Below are 19,108 nucleotides of genomic sequence, written 5' to 3'. Positions count from 1 at the left end.
CAAGCAATAAACTGGCAGTAGCCAGAAGGGGTTTATCAGGCACTCAGTGCCTTTCACAAGCAGCGACTTTTGAGCCACTTTTAATGTTTTTATTTTATTATGTAGTAACTGGGCATGCGCAGCACAAGCCGGCTGGTGTGTGTGTATGTAAGGAAACATTGTTTCCTATACACCACTGGCGTGCAGAAGCCGGCCGGTGTGTGTGTAAGGAAACATTGTTTCCTATGCACCACTGGCATGCAGGGATGGCATGGGCACGGCACGGTAGCCATCCTGCTCAGTGGATACTCCTGGCTGTTATACTGCAACTGTGCTGTGCCCGGGCCATGTGAAAGGATCCAACTGCTTCACTGCTTAACTGTTTTTCACACCTGGCAAAAACCTGGTGGCTTTTTGCCATCCGGTCAAAACTGGCAGGTGTGAAACTAGCCTATGGGACTCACTGGTTGCCATGAGAATGCCGGGTCCCGCAATCTCTAGCACCTACCACTGCTGCCAACAACTCTACTTGCCAGCCGGCAAGGAGACTTCAAGTTGGTGGTAGATTGTAGTTCTGGGTGATTGAATACTCGGGGCCAAATGTCAAATGTAATTGCATGTTTTTCAGACTTAAATACTCACGATTTAAACTCTCATCCAGATGTTTTCTCATTTTGAAAATACAATTTGACCAATTTGATAGTGTGAGAGTTACTGCTAAACTCTCACATTTCTAAACTCTCACCCTATTACATTTGGCCCTCTGTCTCCAATGTGTATCTGCTCACTTAGAGCCTTCTTCAGGGAGTAATTATCCAATATTCTTGCCCACACATGATCTGAGTGACGATGTCACAAGTGGGTGGTAACTCATGGAGGTGTGCTCATTACTATGTAAGTATTACAGTATGTAAGTCCTTATTCATTGTTCACATTCTGATTGTGTCTCAGTCATATCTATAAAAGGTTGGCAAACATGGTAGTATGGTTAATACGAGTGGTAATAGTATCTCTCAATAAACAACTTGAACCCGTTTTCTCTGTGTCACTAGTCCCATTGCTGTCATGGTGGGTGTATTTGTAATGAATGCATGTTTTTATGACAAAGACATGGGAGTTGGTAGTTATACTGTATTATACCTTAATGTATGATGCTGAACGCAGGTTCCAACACTGGGATGCAGTCAGTAAGCTGACGGTAGAAATACCGACCGCCTGCTTCCCGACTGTCAAATCCCGGCAGGGTACTAATGACAAGCATCGAAATCCTGACGCATGTCATTATACCTACACTGGGAGCACGATGCCCGGCATACCGAATGAAGGTTAGGGGTTCCCGGGGGGTCTTAGGGTTAGACACCCCGCGGGAGGGTTAAAGTTAGGCTAGGGGAAGGGGGGTTAGGGATAGGCACCCCTGGGGGGTGGTTAGGGTTAAGCACTCCCCCCTAGGAGAGGTACAGGCTGCGGGGGCTTAGGCACTGGGGGGGGGTTAGGAACTAGGGGGAGGTTAGGGACCCCTAAGGGAGGGGTAGGGTTAGTTATACTTACCTAAATCCCCTGTCGGGATCTTTACTACTGCGGGTCTGCCGGCATTGGGATTTGAACTGCCGGCCTTAGGGCCTGCGGTCATTCAGACTGATTCCAGGACACTATATGGTAGACATGTGCATATGATCAGGGGTGTCTTGTCCAAACTAAAATGGTCATAGCGGATCTGTTAAATGCTGCTTGATTTGGTGTTAGAATCCTCTTTGTATCTCATGTTGCAGGGTTGTAACCAATTAATTAATCCAGATAAATGGTATGTGTAGCATCACCCAAGATGTGTGGTGCTGATCGGCCAATACTAAATCAGCCAATAATCACTGCTTTAACCTCATTATCAATGTTTAAACCTTGCCTTCTGAATGTTTTAAGTGTGAAGATCCAGTTCTTCTTTGTTGTTGATTTTCTCCTCTCCTCTATTTCTATTTTCTTTATTTCTATGTACTGTATTCAAGGCCTGTAGGATCCTGCTTGTGATGTCCTTTAATATGAAGTGATAGGTTTTATGTAAAGATTTTCTGATATTCCTTACATGTTCTGCGATTCTCACTTATAATTTTCGTGTAGTCCTGCCTATGTATTATAGTCCGTAAGGGCATTCTATCATATGCTGTCGCAGGTGATTGGTTGTTGGATTTTGTATGTCTCTTTGGTGGTGTGGGAACTGAAGGTCCCTACTCTTTTGGTTGATGTGTTGCCCAATTTGCAATTATTGCTATTGCCACAGTGATAGAACCCTCCCTGCAGTGGATTTGTGTTTTTGTACTGTGGGTCAGATGGTTCTTAACTAGTAATTTTTTAATGTCTGTGTTATGAGTCCCAAGGGCTGCCCCATGCAAACCCCCTAGAACACAGGCTAGCGAGGTCTTCCACAACTAACAGCCACCCTTTGTTCCCTTAGAACTAAACACGTCCACAGGTACTTGGCTGCCTGGTTTTAATACTCGGGGTAGTAACGGTTTGCACGAGTAACCAGTGGGATCCAGTTAAGATGTGAGAAACAGGAAGTTTTGGCTTGGTGTGGCTTGGGAGCTGGTACATAAGTTGGTGAACTGGTGATGCGGCTTTGGGAGCCGATGGTGCTGCTTAGAGCTGGTAGCAGAAGTTGATGAGCTGCTGGAGTGGCTTTGAAAGCTGATGGTGTGGCTTAAGAGCTGATGGTGCAGTTTGAGAACTGGTACACAAGTTGGTGTACTGGAGATGCAGCTTTGAAATCCGATGGTGCAGCTTAGAGCTGGTACACAAGTTGGTGTACTGGAGATGCGGCTTTGAGAGCCGATGGTGTGGCTTGAGAGCCGCATACACAAGTTGGTGTACTGGAGATGCAGCTTTGAGAGTCGATGGCAGCACAGTAGCTGCTGGTGTGGCTGGGAAGCCAATGGAGTGGTGTGGGAGCGGTGGCAGCACAGAAGCTGCTGGTGCAGCTGGGAAGCCAATAACCAGTGGCTAGGCAATACAGCTGGAGAACCAGGATACAGTATAGTGAGGAGGCACAGAATGCTGACCATGCAGCAGAGCCGAGAGAACCAAAAGGAACGCTATAGTTGGTGAGGCGGCAAAAAGCCAGCATGCACAAATATGAGAAGGAACCAATCATTCTGTGCTGTGGATAATACATGACCTCCTGTGGCATGCAGATCACCTAGGAACTGAGGGAACCGGAACAACAGCATCAGGAGAAGGTTAACTGCTAGTGGGAGACAAGCCGTGACCGAGACTTGTAACAGTCTGGTGCCTTGCAATAGATCATTTTGGATTTTTCTGGAAGTACATCTGCCAGAATCTCGTCTTGTAAAAGTACGTGCCAGTGTCTGGTGTCACTGCTGTAATGTGTGATGAAGGTGGTTTTGCATGGATCTCTACTATCTATGATATCTTCCTTGCTTTTGTATGTTAATAAGGTTTGCCTCTCTAATTTTGTATATGCCTCCTTCACTTTGTTTCTATTATATTGTTTGGCTAAGAACTGTTCTTTGAGTGTTTGGCCTTCAATTTAATAGTGTTTCAGTTGTGTACAATGTCTTCTAATTCTCGTAAACTGACTGATGGGTATACTTTATAGTCAATTGGTTTGCTGGCCACTGTTAGAAGGACTATAACTGTTGACATCAACCAGTTTGATGTAGGTTTTTGTGTGTATTTTGTGATCCACGATGAAAACCATGATGTCCAGGAAATTGCCCTCTGTCTGACTGTAACAGGCACTGCTGCTACTATTGAATTTGCAGGAGGATTAAATTTACCAGTTCCAGCTATACTTACTGACGGCCACTTCCATATGCCGTGTCATTGTTAATGATTTCAGTTATCATCAATGACCAGGACCGGAGTGTGACACTCACTGACGGCTTCTTTCGTATGTCGCATCATTGCCAATGAATCGAGTCGTCATTACCAGTCAGGATCAAAGTAGGACTTTGCATGGTACTCCTAGTCCAGTACACAGCCAAGCAAGCTATGGATTTAAGTCACAGGTGAGCCGAATTATCAGAGGTGGACACATCTCTTACAACTGCTGCATTCAGAGTATACACGAAGTCCTGCTAATTCACTGGAATTTCATCTATGGTGAGAGCTTATTATATTCTTATAGTTCTCACCCCATATTGATTCTCAGCTCATGGTCACTGGCTTACTTATATATCCAGCATCTATTTATTGGGATATCTTCCTGCTTTTGGATAAACACTATAGGAGACCTCCTGTGGAGGGCAAAAACTTTAGAATTCCAGCTTATACGGGCCTATCCCTACTGGTATTCAATTTTATTTGTTAATACATGTACTGTATATGTACTGAATATTATGGATATTTAATTCATAGTTCTCTCACTGGTACCAGTTCTATCCAGAATATTCCTGCTTTTTATATTGTGCTTTATATATGTATAAGGGATACATTTTAATGTGAGATATTAAAACTAATTATTTATTTATTTTGTTGATATTAAGTTTCTGCACTGTGTTATATATATATATACTGACTGTAATGTGTGGTGAATTTCAAGTTATTGTGGTTATTGTTGATATGTTCCAAGAATTGTTCTAATGTGGAGGTGTCTCCTTTCCATATGAAGAACACATCATCTACATACCTCCTCCAGAGGACTAGATTTGCACCAAAGTCTTGCCCGGACCAGATGTTATTGTCATCCCATTAGCTCATAAAGGGATTTGCATATTTTTTTGCAAATCTAGTCCCCATAGCGGTCCCTGTGACTTAATGACCCCATACCAAAAGTAGTTATGTTTCAAAATGTATATGATGCCTCCGAGAATGAAGTGTACATTTTCCGATTGTGATGTTTCATCTCTACTGAGATAGTGTTGAATTGCCTCCAGGCCTTGCTTGTGATCAATGAGAGTGATTCAGGCTCAGACGATATTGCTACCGCAGCTGATAACATGGTAGGAGCAGCAACAGCACTATTATGGTAATATAGCAGGAGGCATCAGTTTCCTGCATGCATTACTGATTATCTGCGTGAACCTCGGCTGGCTGAGTGACCATGGGGTTACTCTAGCTAACCACTGCTTATACACAAAAGAGGCCAGGGAATCTCTGTCAGTTGACAGGCTGTCTGGCCTCTTCCCTCCCTCGCAATGGCAGTGACACCCTCCATTTTGCACAGAGGCCATCGCCACCCTCTCCCTGCCCAGAAATGACAGCATACATTCAATCACTGACATTCTGCTGCCAGACTGCATGCAGGATTGCAGAACCATACTGCACATACACAGTACGGGTCATGCGTCATTGCAGAGAAGTCACAATCAGATATGTGAGCTAACCATTGGGTAGGTGCACATCTCTGAATCAGCCCCAATGATTGTATACAATGAAGTAAAATACTGGTATAGTGGGGTGTGGTATGTCCAGGAATTGGTGACCATTGTCAGTCAGGATGCCTTTGTTGAATCCCTTTTTAAATAATTATCTTAGGACCTTATGATAATCTGCTGTGGGGTCTTGTTTTAGTACCTCATACCTATTTGTGTCACTAAAGATTCTTTGTTGTAGTCTTCATTGTTTAGGAGAACTATGCTACCATCCTTGTCTGCAGGTTTAATGACCAACTTACTGTTGTTGCTGAGTTCCTTTAGAGCCCATGCTTAAGCTCTTGTGATGTTCATGTACCTATTGTTTGGCCTTTTGCATATCCTGTCTATGGCCCATATTCAATTAGTTTCACATACGCACTAAAGTCTTGCCTGCCAGACTTTTTTCGCCTACATCGCGTATTTTAGCTATGGAAACTTATCATGCGAATACCCGCGATTCGCCCTATTCAATTCCAAAAGACCGAACAGGCGAAAAGTGGTGTCAGAATCGGGGAAATAAGCCTGAAACCCCAGAAAAGATGCATAAACATTGGGGATCAATGTAGTAGTGCCCGATTATCTCTAATACTACTGTTTGGGGTAGAATAGCATGAAGCAGTATTTTTTGGAGAAAATAAGCAGTCCTGTCAAATTTGAGGTACCTGAGAATGGGTGCAAGCATATTTTAATGTCTCTAAAGTGTAGTTTTAACAATTGCGAATTTCCACCCTCATAAAAGCACCTGGAATCCCAAAAACCCCTTCTTAGTTTACCCCAGAACCTTATTTTGCTAGTTTGTGAACTTTTAAAACCCCAAAATTCGAAGTATTTTTTGGGGGGGTTCTTAAGGTTTTTTTTTTAGATTTTTTTGATGCATTGGAGGGCTGTCCCAAGGGTTCTGGGAGGTTTCCCCACCTTTGCACCCCAAAACAAAAATTTTGCACTTCTTTTCTCCAGCTATTCAGAGGCGAATCTTTTTCGCCTATTACATTGTATTGAGTTTCCACGTATGCAAAAAGCAGATGGAATCGAATACGGATATAACTTTTCGCCTGGTGTAAAGTCTCAAGTCTCGGTGATACTTTTTCGTGGATCTCGGCTTTTCGCATCTAATTGAATACGAGCCTATGTCTCATTGTATGTATATCAAGTGTCCTTTATGATGTTGTGGATAAAACTTAGATCGTGGTTTTAAATCGGAGTGTTTGTACTTGTTGTTTGTGTCAATATTTGTTTGTGCGGGTGTGTTATTTGCATGATATTTGGCAAATATAAGTTTCCTGATGAACTTATAAAGGTCCAAGTAAGTCTGGAATTTGTCTATGCCTACATTGGGTGCAAACTTAAGTTCTTTACTCAAGAGTGCAAGAGTGTGGTCTGTTTCATTGTCAGTGTCATGTTGCTTAGGTCGAGGATGCCGTTGTTGGTTGTGTCATGTTGTTGCACTTTGTTCTTCTGTCCTCCTCTACATCCACTCCTTCACTGGCTAGTTTCCTTTTGTTCGGATTTGGGTTGTTGTTGCAGGTCCACATCCCTGCATTCACATTTAAAAAAGTGTGGTCCCATCTCTGGTCTGAGTTGTGAGCTGTCTGGTCTGTGTTCTTTCTGAGTGATATCAAAGTCTTTTCCTGGTGATTCTCTGGCGATATATTTGTAGTTGGTGTCCTCCTCTATGCTATATGTTGAGAAGGAGGTGTTGATTGTAGAATCTGTATCTGTTTCAGAATAATCATCCATGTCCCTCGCCTTGGATGTCTCAGTGTTTGAACTGGTGTGATTGTAAGCATGCAGTTGATACATCATTGTAAGCCTTTTGTATACTGGGCTTCCACTTTTGGTGTGCACCTTCGTGTATTTATCTATCTCAATGTGTGTGCCCCTAACCTGGTGGATTGACTTCCTGGGTCTGGTTTTAGGTTTCTTAACCCCTTTTTGCCTAGTCTGTCCCTGATTATCTTGGATTTTTAATGGCTATGATTGCTTCCTCACTTTTCTTGGGTCTAATGTGCACTATGTTCTCTAGTGTTTTAAATTCTTTGTCGATGTAACTCGGAATTGTGTTGTCTCTGTGTCAGTTCTGTGTTGTGTGTCTCAATGATAAGTTGTATCAAATTTATGGAACAATCCTTCAGAACAGAATACCATTTATCCATGAATGTATTATCTGTATTCTGAGAGGGTTGTTTCTTGATTCTCAATCCTTTAGGTACCACTGTGTGTTTTGTACCATTGCAATGTTGTGCTACCCCATCATGGCAAAGAAAGGCTATGGTCTGAACCTTTCCTTGTCACTACATGTGGTGTGGTGTATGGGATGCTGGCAATTTTATGTTTTTGTGGCAGTAAAATTTCCCATTTTTGTTAAAGGTGGTGTTTTTTTTTTAACCTTATGAAATGTTGTTTAGAGTTTAGGTGCCCTTTCTTAAACCATCTTTTCCCTTGACCACCTTTAGTAGGTATTGAAGTACTATCAAGACTGTCAACAGCTGCAGCACTAGCACTGGGTTGCTGCTCCTGCTCTTCTAACGACTGATTCATGATTGATTTTATTTTTGACACCAGCTAAGAAATGATTTATATACACTTGAGAATTGTTTTGGGGCGCAGATTAAGGGTTGGACACCACCATACACACTCTCGCTTTCACTGGAAGGATTACACACTATGCAAATGTTTTGCACTAAATAATGGCTTTGTTTTATTACACAAAAAACACTGGCAACTGTTCTCACACATTTGGAGAAATAGGTCTTTGTAAGAATTATTTTGAGGTACAGATTAATGGTGGGACACCACCACAAACACTGGAAGGATATAACACAATGCAAATTTTTTGCACTAACTGGTTTGGTTTTTTACAAAAAAATAAAGCACTGGCAATTGTTTGCACGCACTTACAGGATTAGGGCTTTGTGAGAATTGTTTTGGGGTGCAGATTAACAGTGGAACACCACCGCACACACCCTCACTTACACTAGAAGTAACATATCATGCCATTTTTTTGCACTAATTCCTTTGTTTTTTACAGAAAAACAAACCACTAACAATTGTTTGCATGCACTTGGAGGAATAGATCTTTGTGAGAATTGTTTTGGGGTGCAGATTAAGGGTGGGACACCACCACACACACCCTCACTTACACTGGAAGGATAACACACTATGCAAATTAAATTAGAAAGACTGCAGATTATTTTGGTTTAAACAGGAAAAAAAAGTATAACATTTTCTTTAATATATATAACTGGGGAAAATAACTGCAAAACAAAGTGGTCTTCTTGGATTGAAGCGGCCTCAATGTAGAGTATTTTTTGGACAGATAAACAAGAAGTATTTGCAGAAAAAAAAGGTGCAGGTTCATTTTAAGAAACAAATGAGCTCATTCAGCCCGCTCGCTAGATGCTTTCGCTCGCTCCCAGTGTATGCAAATCCTGCGGCACGCCCAGCAAGGCAGGCGCTCGCACGGCAAGGCATTAGCACGCACACTATGTCTTGGCGTGCGATCACTTTGTGTATAGAGATGCACCCCAGCCATTCTTAAGACGCCGACTTGCACTCGTCATCTCCTGGAAGTGCATGAAACCATTGGTACATCGAACACCATCGGATGTGCTCGCAGCGCTTGAGGTAGACTATACCTTGCTGCAAGCACTGCGATCACTTCAGTGTGTATTTCAACCAGGTGACGTGTACAATGACGCTGCCTGTTAATTATGCACGCCTCTGTAACGGCGTTAAGATGCTCAGGCACGCCTGCATTCACACCTCCACTCAACCGTTTCTAGTAGCCTGCCCCTGTTACCACCCACAAACGGCTTGACCTGTCACTCATTCAGCTGGTCTGGCTATACTGGGCGAGCAATCGATTCCCGCTCTTTCGCAGTGGTTCGCACACACGCATTGCGAAACATATGCATGTGCAGATTGCAAATATCAGCCAGCTACGAGCGATCACATCAGTACCTTCTGAAGAAACTGGGACCCAAATACCCAGGGAAACGCATCAAGGAGCAAGGAGTGCTTTGGAATCTCTGATACTTTGTCTGCTTACTGGACATTCACCTGTTTATCCACCTGTGAGAGCGCTGCACCATCGGGCTCCTGTCTCTAATCTACACACTCTCCCAGCTGCAAAACTTTTTGGGCTCTGGCTTTCATTTCCACAGTTCATCTGGGAGATACCTGTGGACGGCCAGCATACTTGGGGACTGAGACTGATCGTTTGGACGTCACGCACACCCAGGGACCTAGCTCCCGTTGTCAAGCGGTCGAGCGCTGCATCCCACAGATCCTACCCAGGACGGTGATTGCACTTTGGTTCTTGAAGCAATTACCTGCGGGTAGCCAGTACACTGAGGACTGAGACGGACCACCCAGACGGCTTATATCATCAGATATTATATACATCGTATTTGGTATTAACTTGATATAAACCTGAGATTAACAAAAAGAGCTCCAAAGCAATTCCTTAGCACTAAAATTTTTATACTATATTATATCTTATATTGTATGGTTCATATTTCCTGTCTAATTGTTTTATTAAAACCTGTTTTAGTAATATTTAGTGTTTTTATTTCAAACAAGCGCTCCATCCGATTTTGCCCAGATTTCCATTTTTTAGCAGGTAGCAGATCCTGCTGTTTGGAGCTGCCAGTTTGAAATATATTGATTGACTGATAAGCGCACCTATTTCTTCTATTTATACCCTAGCGAGCGGGTCTGAATCAGGCCCAAAAAACAATCTCAACAGCAGTCAGTAACACAGACAGTTGCTAGCCTGTTTGTTTGCTCTGCAGTGTGTGTGTGCAGTGTCTGAGAAACACACATACACTGACAACAGTGAGAAGTGACAATGATGCCTGCAGTCACACTTCACAGACACCTACTTCTGTTTCTACTCTTCAGATCTATTATACTCCTTGGACCTAACCTGATTCCACCTAACCTAATGCTGCTAATGGCGCCCTGATGGCTTGCTAAAGCAGTTTTTTATTACAGTGCCTCACTGCTCCAGGCCACAGTCCCTCATCCTCTCCCTACACTCTCCTGTGTGAAATGGCGCCCGATCACGGGGGAGGGACTTTTATATGCAATTCAAAACACGCAAGATCCTATGGCAGGAAAATGGCGTTTTGCCTCATTTGGGGATCTGAACCTGGTGGGAAGACTCGAGCCAGGACTCGTATACACTTGTTTCCCTTAAGTTTGGGTGTGTTCGGTTTTAAATAAACCTAAACCACAGATCTCTAACATGTAGCACTACTAAGGACTCAAGTTTCAAATTAATTAGTCAATTTTATATGATGGGGACTGTAGTGACTGCAAAAGTAGTTTTTCATTACCTGTTGTTGGTCAGAATGTCAAATTCTTGTCAGCGTGAGTTGTTTTCAAAATTAAACTTGACATTCCTCATCTATAGTAGTGTTGATGTTGAAAACCATGTAATGGCCAGATTCATATAACAGATTGTCAGTGCCATTTCATACAACTATCAACTGATATCAGCAAGTTCCAGAGATTAAAATACCAGTGATATAAGTTTGCATCTATTCAGTAGCGGCTCCAGGTACGGACAAGCCGGTCCGTCGCCCGGAGTGCTACTGTTTCCGGAGGGTGCAGGAAACGCCCACCTCCCTCCCAGCGCTATAGTTGATATTTAAGCTCAGGGGGAGGGAGCGGAGGAGGGAAGGGGCGGAAACACAGGACGGCGCTGGGCGCAGCACAGCCTAGCGCCGGCCCTGCATCTATTATAATGTTTTCTGCACCATAAAATAAAGGTGTACATACCTGCTGAGTACAGTAGTGATAACAAAATACAGTGCATGTGTTTGGTGACATTACACCTCAGAGCCGGCCCTAGGCATAGGCATAACAGGCAAATGTCTAGAAGCATCCCGATTTCCAAGCCTAGGGCCAGCGGTGGAGTGGCACAGCGGCAGCTACCATGATCGGAGCTCTGCTCCGATCAGGCAGTAGTCAGAATGAGCTTCTGCACATGCGCAGAAGCTCATTCTGTCCAGTGATGGTGGGGTGATTGGGCCGATGGCCTTCCCTAAAACACAGTCCAAGCCACACCTATTTACTAATACTGAAGCCTCCTGCCGGGCCAGCTGGCCACATCAGCTGTCAGCCTGTCACTATTATTGATTCATCTCCGCCACTTGTATCCCCGAGAATAAGAAGGTGGACTTACATATCCAACGATTTGCTGAGAGAGTCACATGATGTCTCAGCCAGTGTAAAACAGAGCATGCTGGGAGATGTAGTTTTATTGTTCACAAACAGCATCGAGTGACTGAGGGCCTGATTCAGAGCTGAACGCTCTGACCAGAGAGCTCGCTCTGAATCAGGGCCCTCCTACCTTTTCTTGGAGCGTCCTCATGGACGCTCGCATAGCTGTGGGTTACCACCCACAGCTATAGCGAGCGTCCATGATGATGGTCATGATGGTCTTGACCATCGCAACCATCGGGCTTGCGACGGAGACCCTGCGGTAGGGTCTCGCTGCCGCAAGCCCTGGAGTGATTTTGGCTCTATCAGAGCCAAAATCACTCCCACTGACATCACTAGTGATGTCAGTAGGGCCGGCTTCAGACGGTAGGCGTTCCCATGGGAACGCCTCCGTCTGGCAGGCACGCCCCCGGCATGCCCACCAAAGGGGGCGTGCTGTCAATCAATATCGCCAGCACGCCCCCTTTGGTGCGAGACCCGGAGTGACAGCTTGGCTGTCGCAGTCTGGGTCTCGCGCATGCGCACGACGGAGCTCCCTACGTCATGCGCATGCGCAGTGGGGCAACATCGACCCGTTTGCGAGCGTCCTTTGCTCGCTAACGGGTCTGAATGACCCCCTGAGTCCAGTAGCTGAACTTAACCTGCACGTGTTACTCAGGCATGCTTGCAGTATCAAGCTTGTCCTAACAATACACATCTCCAGTGGAGTGAGCCAGCATGCTCTGGATTGTGTTAGCTGGAAATTAAATGGATTCTGAATGCAACTTTTCAAACAAAGGTATAATGGATCTCTCTCCTTTTTTTTTTATCTATCTATCTATCTATCTATCTATCTATCTATCTTTGTGGTCACAGATAACTTTTCATACAGTCATTGCTGCACTGTATGAAAGTGTCACTGAGTCGAGAGTCGTATATATATTTATCATGTTTCTGTATATGTCATATGTTATCACAATAGAATATACCAAGTGCTTTTTTTAATCAAATTTACACAATGCATAAATGTAAATGTTATGTTTTGAATGGTTTCTTTAATACTTAAGTCTGCAGTTGAACTGGGCTAACCCCTTTCACACCTCTAAAGCTGAGTACACACTAAAAGATGTGTGTACCCAGCAATGTCGTTGACGATCCCAGCGCCGACGGGCCGACATATTGGGCTGCTTGTACACACTGGGAGATCTGGTGCCCTGCCGCCCCCTGCATAGCGCTGCATGGGATCGTCAGCCGCATCGCCTGATCTTACATGCTGCACATAAGTTCAGACGATGAGGCTGACGACCCCACATGAGCACGCACTACACGATGTACTGCATACACACTATGGGTGTGCACCGGCCACTTTTCGTGTTTTGTGTTTTGGTTTTGGATCTGGATCTTTCTTCGTGTTTTGGATCTGGATTGGTTTTGCCAAAACCACCCTTCCATGTTTTGGGTTCTGGGTTTTGTGTTTTGGATCTATTTTTTTTTAAAAAAGCATAAAAACAGCTAAAATCACAGAATTTGTGTGTTTTTCTGCTCCTATGCTATTATTAACCTCAATAACCTTAATTTCCACTCATTTCCAGTCTATTCTGAACACCTCACACCTCACAATAGTGTTTTTATATCCAAAAGGTTGCACCGAGGTAGCTGGATGACTATGCTAAGAGATACGAGAGGGCGGCACAAACACGTGGTCCATCTAGATGTGACACTGCAGTGGCAGACAGGATGGCAGTTTGAAAAACTAGGCCCCAAATAGTACATAATTCAAAGAAAAAAAGAGGTGCAAGATGGAATTGTCCTTGGGCCCTCCCACCCACCCTTATGTTGTATAAACAGGACATGCACACTTTAACAAACCAAACATTTCAGCGCCAGGGTCTGCAACACGACTGTGGCTGAAATGATTGGTTCGTTTGGGCCCCCAGAAAACAAGCTGGCAATTAATCTGTCCCTGCACAAACTGGCTCTACGGAGGCAAGATGTCGTCCTCATCCTCCTCATCCACCGATTCCTCACCCTCTTCAGTGTTGTGTACATCCTCATCCTCACAGAGTATTAATTCGTCCCCGCTGGAATCCACAACCACAGGTCCCTCTGTACGTTCTGGAGGCTGGTCTCCCTGGAAGAGTTGATAATTCATTTTATGAACATCATCTTCTCCACATTTTGTGGAAGCAACCTCCTACGCCTTTCGCTGACAAGGTTCCCAGCTGCACTAAACACTCTTTCGGAGTACACACTGGAGGGGGGGCAACTCAGGTAAAATAGAGCCAGTTTGTACAGGGACCTCCAAATTGCTTCTTTTTCCTGCGAGTACAGGTACGGACTGTCTGACATGCCTACTTGGATGCTGTCACCGATGTAATCCTTTAACAGACAGACGCTAGCTTGTCGCTGCTGCTTTGAGGATGCAGGTGCTGCTACAGCCCACACATTTCACAAAGACAGAAAAAAAAGATTTTTTTTCATTGTTTGTGGAGCGCACTTTGAGGGTTACACCACCCGTTAATAGACAGACGCACGCTTGTCGCTGCTGCTTTAAGGATGCAGGTGTGGCTACAGCCCACACATTTCACAAACACAGAAAAAAAAAGAAGAATATTTTTAATGTTTGTGGAGCACACTTTGAGGGTGTCACCACCCTTTAACAGACAGACGCACGCTTGTCGCTGCTGCTTTAACGATGCAAGTGCGGCTACAGCCCACACAATTCACAAAGACAGAAAAAAAAGATTTTTTTTCATTGTTTGTGGAGCGCACTTTGAGGGTTACACCACCCGTTAATAGACAAACGCACGCTTGTCGCTGCTGCTTTAAGGATGCAGGTGTGGCTACAGCCCACACATTTCACAAACACAGAAAAAAAAAGAAGAATATTTTTAATGTTTGTGGAGCACACTTTGAGGGTGTCACCACCCTTTAACAGACAGACGCACGCTTGTCGCTGCTGCTTTAACGATGCAGGTGCGGCTACAGCCCACACATTTCACAAAGACAGAAAAAAAAAGAAGAATATTTTTATTGTTTGTGGAGTGCACTTTGAGGGTTACACCACCCTTTAACAGACAGACGCACGCTTGTCGCTGCTGCTTTGAGGATGCAGGTGGAATCTAGATGGGATTTGGAACCGGGGACACACTACCTCCATCAATTGTCTAAATCCCACTGCACTAATGGCGGATACCAGACGCACGTCTAACACCAACATAGCAGTCAAGGCCTCAGTTATACGTTTTGCTTCAGGATGACTGCTGTCGTACTTCATCCGCATCGCTAGGGACTGTTGGAGGGTCAATTGTTTAGTAAAAGTAGTGGTGTTCCTACTTCCTCTCTGGGATGATGAACAACTCCCAGCAGCAGCAACAGCACTAGGAGGAAGTGGTTCTTGATCTTTCCCTATTTTATTTTTATCGGAGAAAGTTTGGTCCTCCATTTATGTTATATTGATATATACGTGCGGCTAAGGCGCACACAAACACAGAAAATATTTTTTTATTTTTGCTGGAGAGTAGTGCACTTTGTGGGTTACACCACCCTTTAAGAAATGAGCCAGCCGGCTCTTTACTTATGGGACACAGGCGCACGCTTGGCACTACTTTGTTGATGCACGTGCGGCTACTGCGCACACAATTCACAAACACAGAAAATATTTTTTTATTTGGTTTGGAGTGTACTTTGGGGGTTACAGCACCCTTTAACGGTCAAGCCAGCCGACCCTTTACTTATGACACAGGCGCACGCTTGGCACTACTTTGTTGATGCACGTGCGGATACTGCGCACACAATTCACAAACACAGAAAATATTTTTTTATTTGGTTTGGAGTGTACTTTGGGGGTTACAGCACCCTTTAATGGTCAAGCCAGCCGGCCCTTTAATTATGACACAGGCGCACGCTTGGCACTACTTTGTTGATGCACGTGCGGCTACTGCGCACACAATTCACAAACACAGAAAAAATATATTTTTTTTTAGCACTTGGGGGGAGCACCCCTGACAGACAGAGCACCCCCTGGACAACACTACAGCACCCCTTTAGGACTGGGACACTGCACAGGACTTTGGAGTGGACACAGCCCCTATGGACAACTGACTGCACAACACAGTCCAGCCAGCCCCTATGGACTTTGAAGTAGTGGACACAGCCCCTATGGACAACAGCAGCACAGCACAACACAGCCAGCCCCTATGGACTTTGAAGTAGTGGACACAGCCCCTATGGAAAACAGCAGCACAGCGCAGCACAGCACAACACTACTCTGCACTACACTACACTACACAGCCCAGCCAGCCCTAACTCCCACCCTCCCTCTTCACTGTCCACAGCCGAGTGAGAAAATGGCGTCGACGCGGGTACCTTATATAGGATCCAAAACCCGCGAGACCCGGAAGGCGGGATGATGACGTTTTGCCTCGATTTCAGATCCGAGTCAGGCGGGAAAAGTCGAGCCTGACTCGGATCTGCCTCGGATTGGGGGGGTTCGGATTTCAGAAATCCGAACCCGCTCACCCCTAATACACACTACACATTTTTAACAATTTGTCGTTCCGATGTGTTGGAATCAACCAAATTGTTAAAGATATCGTGCAGTGTGTAGGGGGCCATAAGCCAGCCTCCACATTTTACATTGTCCCCCCCTTTCCCCATAAACACAAATCATTGCTTTTAGGTGCATAGTGTTTTCCCATTGCTTCTAATACTAATTCAGACTAGTTGTAGGAATGGAAGTTCTTTGTAGGCTGTGGATTGAATCAGCTCCATAAGCATACTACTCTCCCAGCGTATTTACACAAAAATACAACAAAACCATGTATAATTCTTTAGTTATCCATATCATGGGGCACATAGGAAGGGAAGTAATTTGTGTATTCTTGTAGGTTGAGGGTGTTGTATGCTTTTGGGGCCCATTCATTACATGCATTTGTGCTGCATTTGTTCTACGCTCACTTCTGCTCCTTGGGCTGTGAACAGAAATGAGTGACAGACATATGACACAAAGCTGTTTAAGTGTAATTGCTTCCGCCCCTATGTGTCTGTGTATCTTTATGTGCACTTTATATACGGCTCAGCATGGGGTGTATTTTTCCTTTGTATGAGCAGCTTGTGCTTACCTCAGTAATATTTGTGCTAGGTAGGTACAGTAGATGTGGTCACATAAGACATGTAGTCATGTAAGATAGGTGAATATGCCCCATAATGAACCAGCTCATGTAGGACTGATGAGAAATAAGTATTTATTGATGTAGATTAGTTAAATTTGATAACATAAATACTGTTTAGTCCTTGTGGATGTGCTGCTAATAAAGGATACTCCTAGAATAAATGTTCAAGAAAAGTGGAAGGGGCAGGACTGGAAGTGGGAGATGTAATGAGTGAGAGGGGGAGATGTCAGGATTAATTCTTAAACCGCCCCTTCCAAAAATAGAAGTCTAGATCTATCCCTGATTTTATCTACAAGTAAAATGGCCAGGTGAGGTTTGCTACGCTTGCCCAGCTGCAGCCGCTCCTCCCACGGGCCTTTGCGGAGGTCATGAGTTACACATCACCACCTCCGCCCACTGAGTCCAGCAAGATGTCAGAAAAACAAGCAGGGGTGGCCTCTGGGAAAGGAGTGTTGGATGAGGCCAGGAATGCTGTGCTGGGAAAGGGGTGCTGTGCTGAATGAGGGGTGGTGTGCTGGGACAGGGGTGCTGGATGAGGCCAGGAGTGCTATATTGTATAGGTCAGTGGTATTTATATTGCCGTTTGGTTCCTCCATACTGTAGTTGTAGTTGTACTGTATTAGTATATTTTGTGAGTTTAGCATTCATGTATAAACACTAAGCTTTAGTGGTGGGGTCATCTGCTAGGGGGCACCAGCCAAAATCTTGCCAAATTGGCTAGGGCCGGCTCTGTTACACCTACTTTGGTGATTTTATAACCTGTAATGCAAACCAGCCAGGTTTGCATTACAGGTCATAGGTCAACAGTATGTTATTGTTACAGACAATCAGGGTGGCATTTGCTAACACTCAAAGCTTAACTTGCTACAAACAGTACAAATTTTGAAATGGGAAGAAATGGGACAATGCGATACATATGTATAATGCTTAGCTATGCTCTATGCCTGGGACATGCAACTGTCCAGCTCATACAGGGCAGCACAATGATTTGTAATACTGGGAACCATGATTAAGAAATAATGTATGCACGCTTTAGATCTAGTGCACATGTACAGTAGATTCATGATGCTTATTGATATTATACTTTATATACCAATCTTTATTATGAACAATGGGGATTATACAATAGCTTACAATAGCTTTTAGCATCTATGACACTAGAAGATATACCATACTTACCTACCCTCCCGATTTGGTCGGGAGCCTCCCGAACATCGGATGCCGCTCCCGACCTCCCGGGAAGGCAGGCAAGTCTCCCGGCTACCGCAGACCCCTCCTGTCCCACCGCAATTACTTGTAAAACCCCGGAAGCCAAGGGGGGCGGTGACGCGATTCGCGTCATTTTGGCACCGCCCCTTGCTTCACACTGCCTGTAATATCTGCAGTGTGTAGCGGAGGCGGGGCCAAAATGACATGCTCACGTGGCTCCGCCCCCCGCCCCGGCCGAAAAAACTTGTCATCTGGCTGGCCCCGCCCCCCCAGTAATGCCGATCTGGCTGCTCCCTCCCGGAAGGGGCAGCCAGATAGTCGGCAAGTATGAGATATACTGACATGTCCAAGGTTACAATCTGTGTTTAGATGATAAACATTCCGTAATTCTGTGGGCATAATTTATGTAAATACTGTATTATTTTTCAAATGTGCTATTCCAGAGGGAATCTGTGAAGCCTCTTTAGTAAGTTCTATATAAACTGATCATATAATAACAGATGCTTTTAATGTGGATCTATTCTTATGTTCTTTTAACACGAAACTGCTGATTTTTGCAAAGGCTAAGCCTAAAGTGGCAGATTTGACTGATGGAGTATGATATATATATATATATATATATATATATATATATATATATATATAAATAAAATTTACATTACTTATTTTTATATATCTGTAATTGCCCTTGGTATGGTGCTAAGGCACAGGCCTACTAGAAAATCTATTGCTGTTTTTAATCAATTGGAAAATAAAGTATTTGTTTTATGCTAGTAGGGCTTGAATCTCTGTAGCAATGGGAGAGGTAGAGCAGCAAATAGGTCAAAAAATGTGGGAGAGTTTAAGTTAGGTATCAAACCTCTACCATGATGATTGTGTATAGTGTTTTATATGACCACTGTGTTGCGTACAATAATCTACAATAGTAGCCAATAAATAAATAAATTACTTACACTAGCATTAGTACTACTATTAAATTCAGTGTAAACTCTAAACTGTACAGTAAAAATAACTGACACAATAACTACTGTTAGATCTATAACTACATATGCTCCACCTTTTTGAACAAGTTAAAATGGGGTTTTAGACTGCACTGTAGATAGACAGTAATTAGACAGACAATGTCTAGGTAGACACCAGATCTTAGACAGAAACAAGTTTGACAGGGACAAA

At 44.1% G+C, this 19,108-nt stretch overlaps 1 protein-coding gene across 1 annotated transcript in view; it reads left to right on the top strand.

Moving 5' to 3' along the window:
• LOC148442148 (uncharacterized) overlaps window positions 1-19,108 on the top strand; it is a 290,790-nt gene that overhangs the window by 231,425 nt on the left and 40,257 nt on the right. The gene's annotated exons all lie outside the window — the stretch shown is intronic.

This window comes from Taudactylus pleione, unplaced genomic scaffold (assembly GCF_031769625.1).
Source record: "Taudactylus pleione unplaced genomic scaffold, aTauple2 ptg001605l, whole genome shotgun sequence".
NCBI lineage: Eukaryota > Metazoa > Chordata > Amphibia > Anura > Myobatrachidae > Taudactylus > Taudactylus pleione.
The sequence above is the reverse complement of the archived record's forward strand: the minus strand, read 5'-3'. Positions and strand labels throughout refer to the sequence as shown.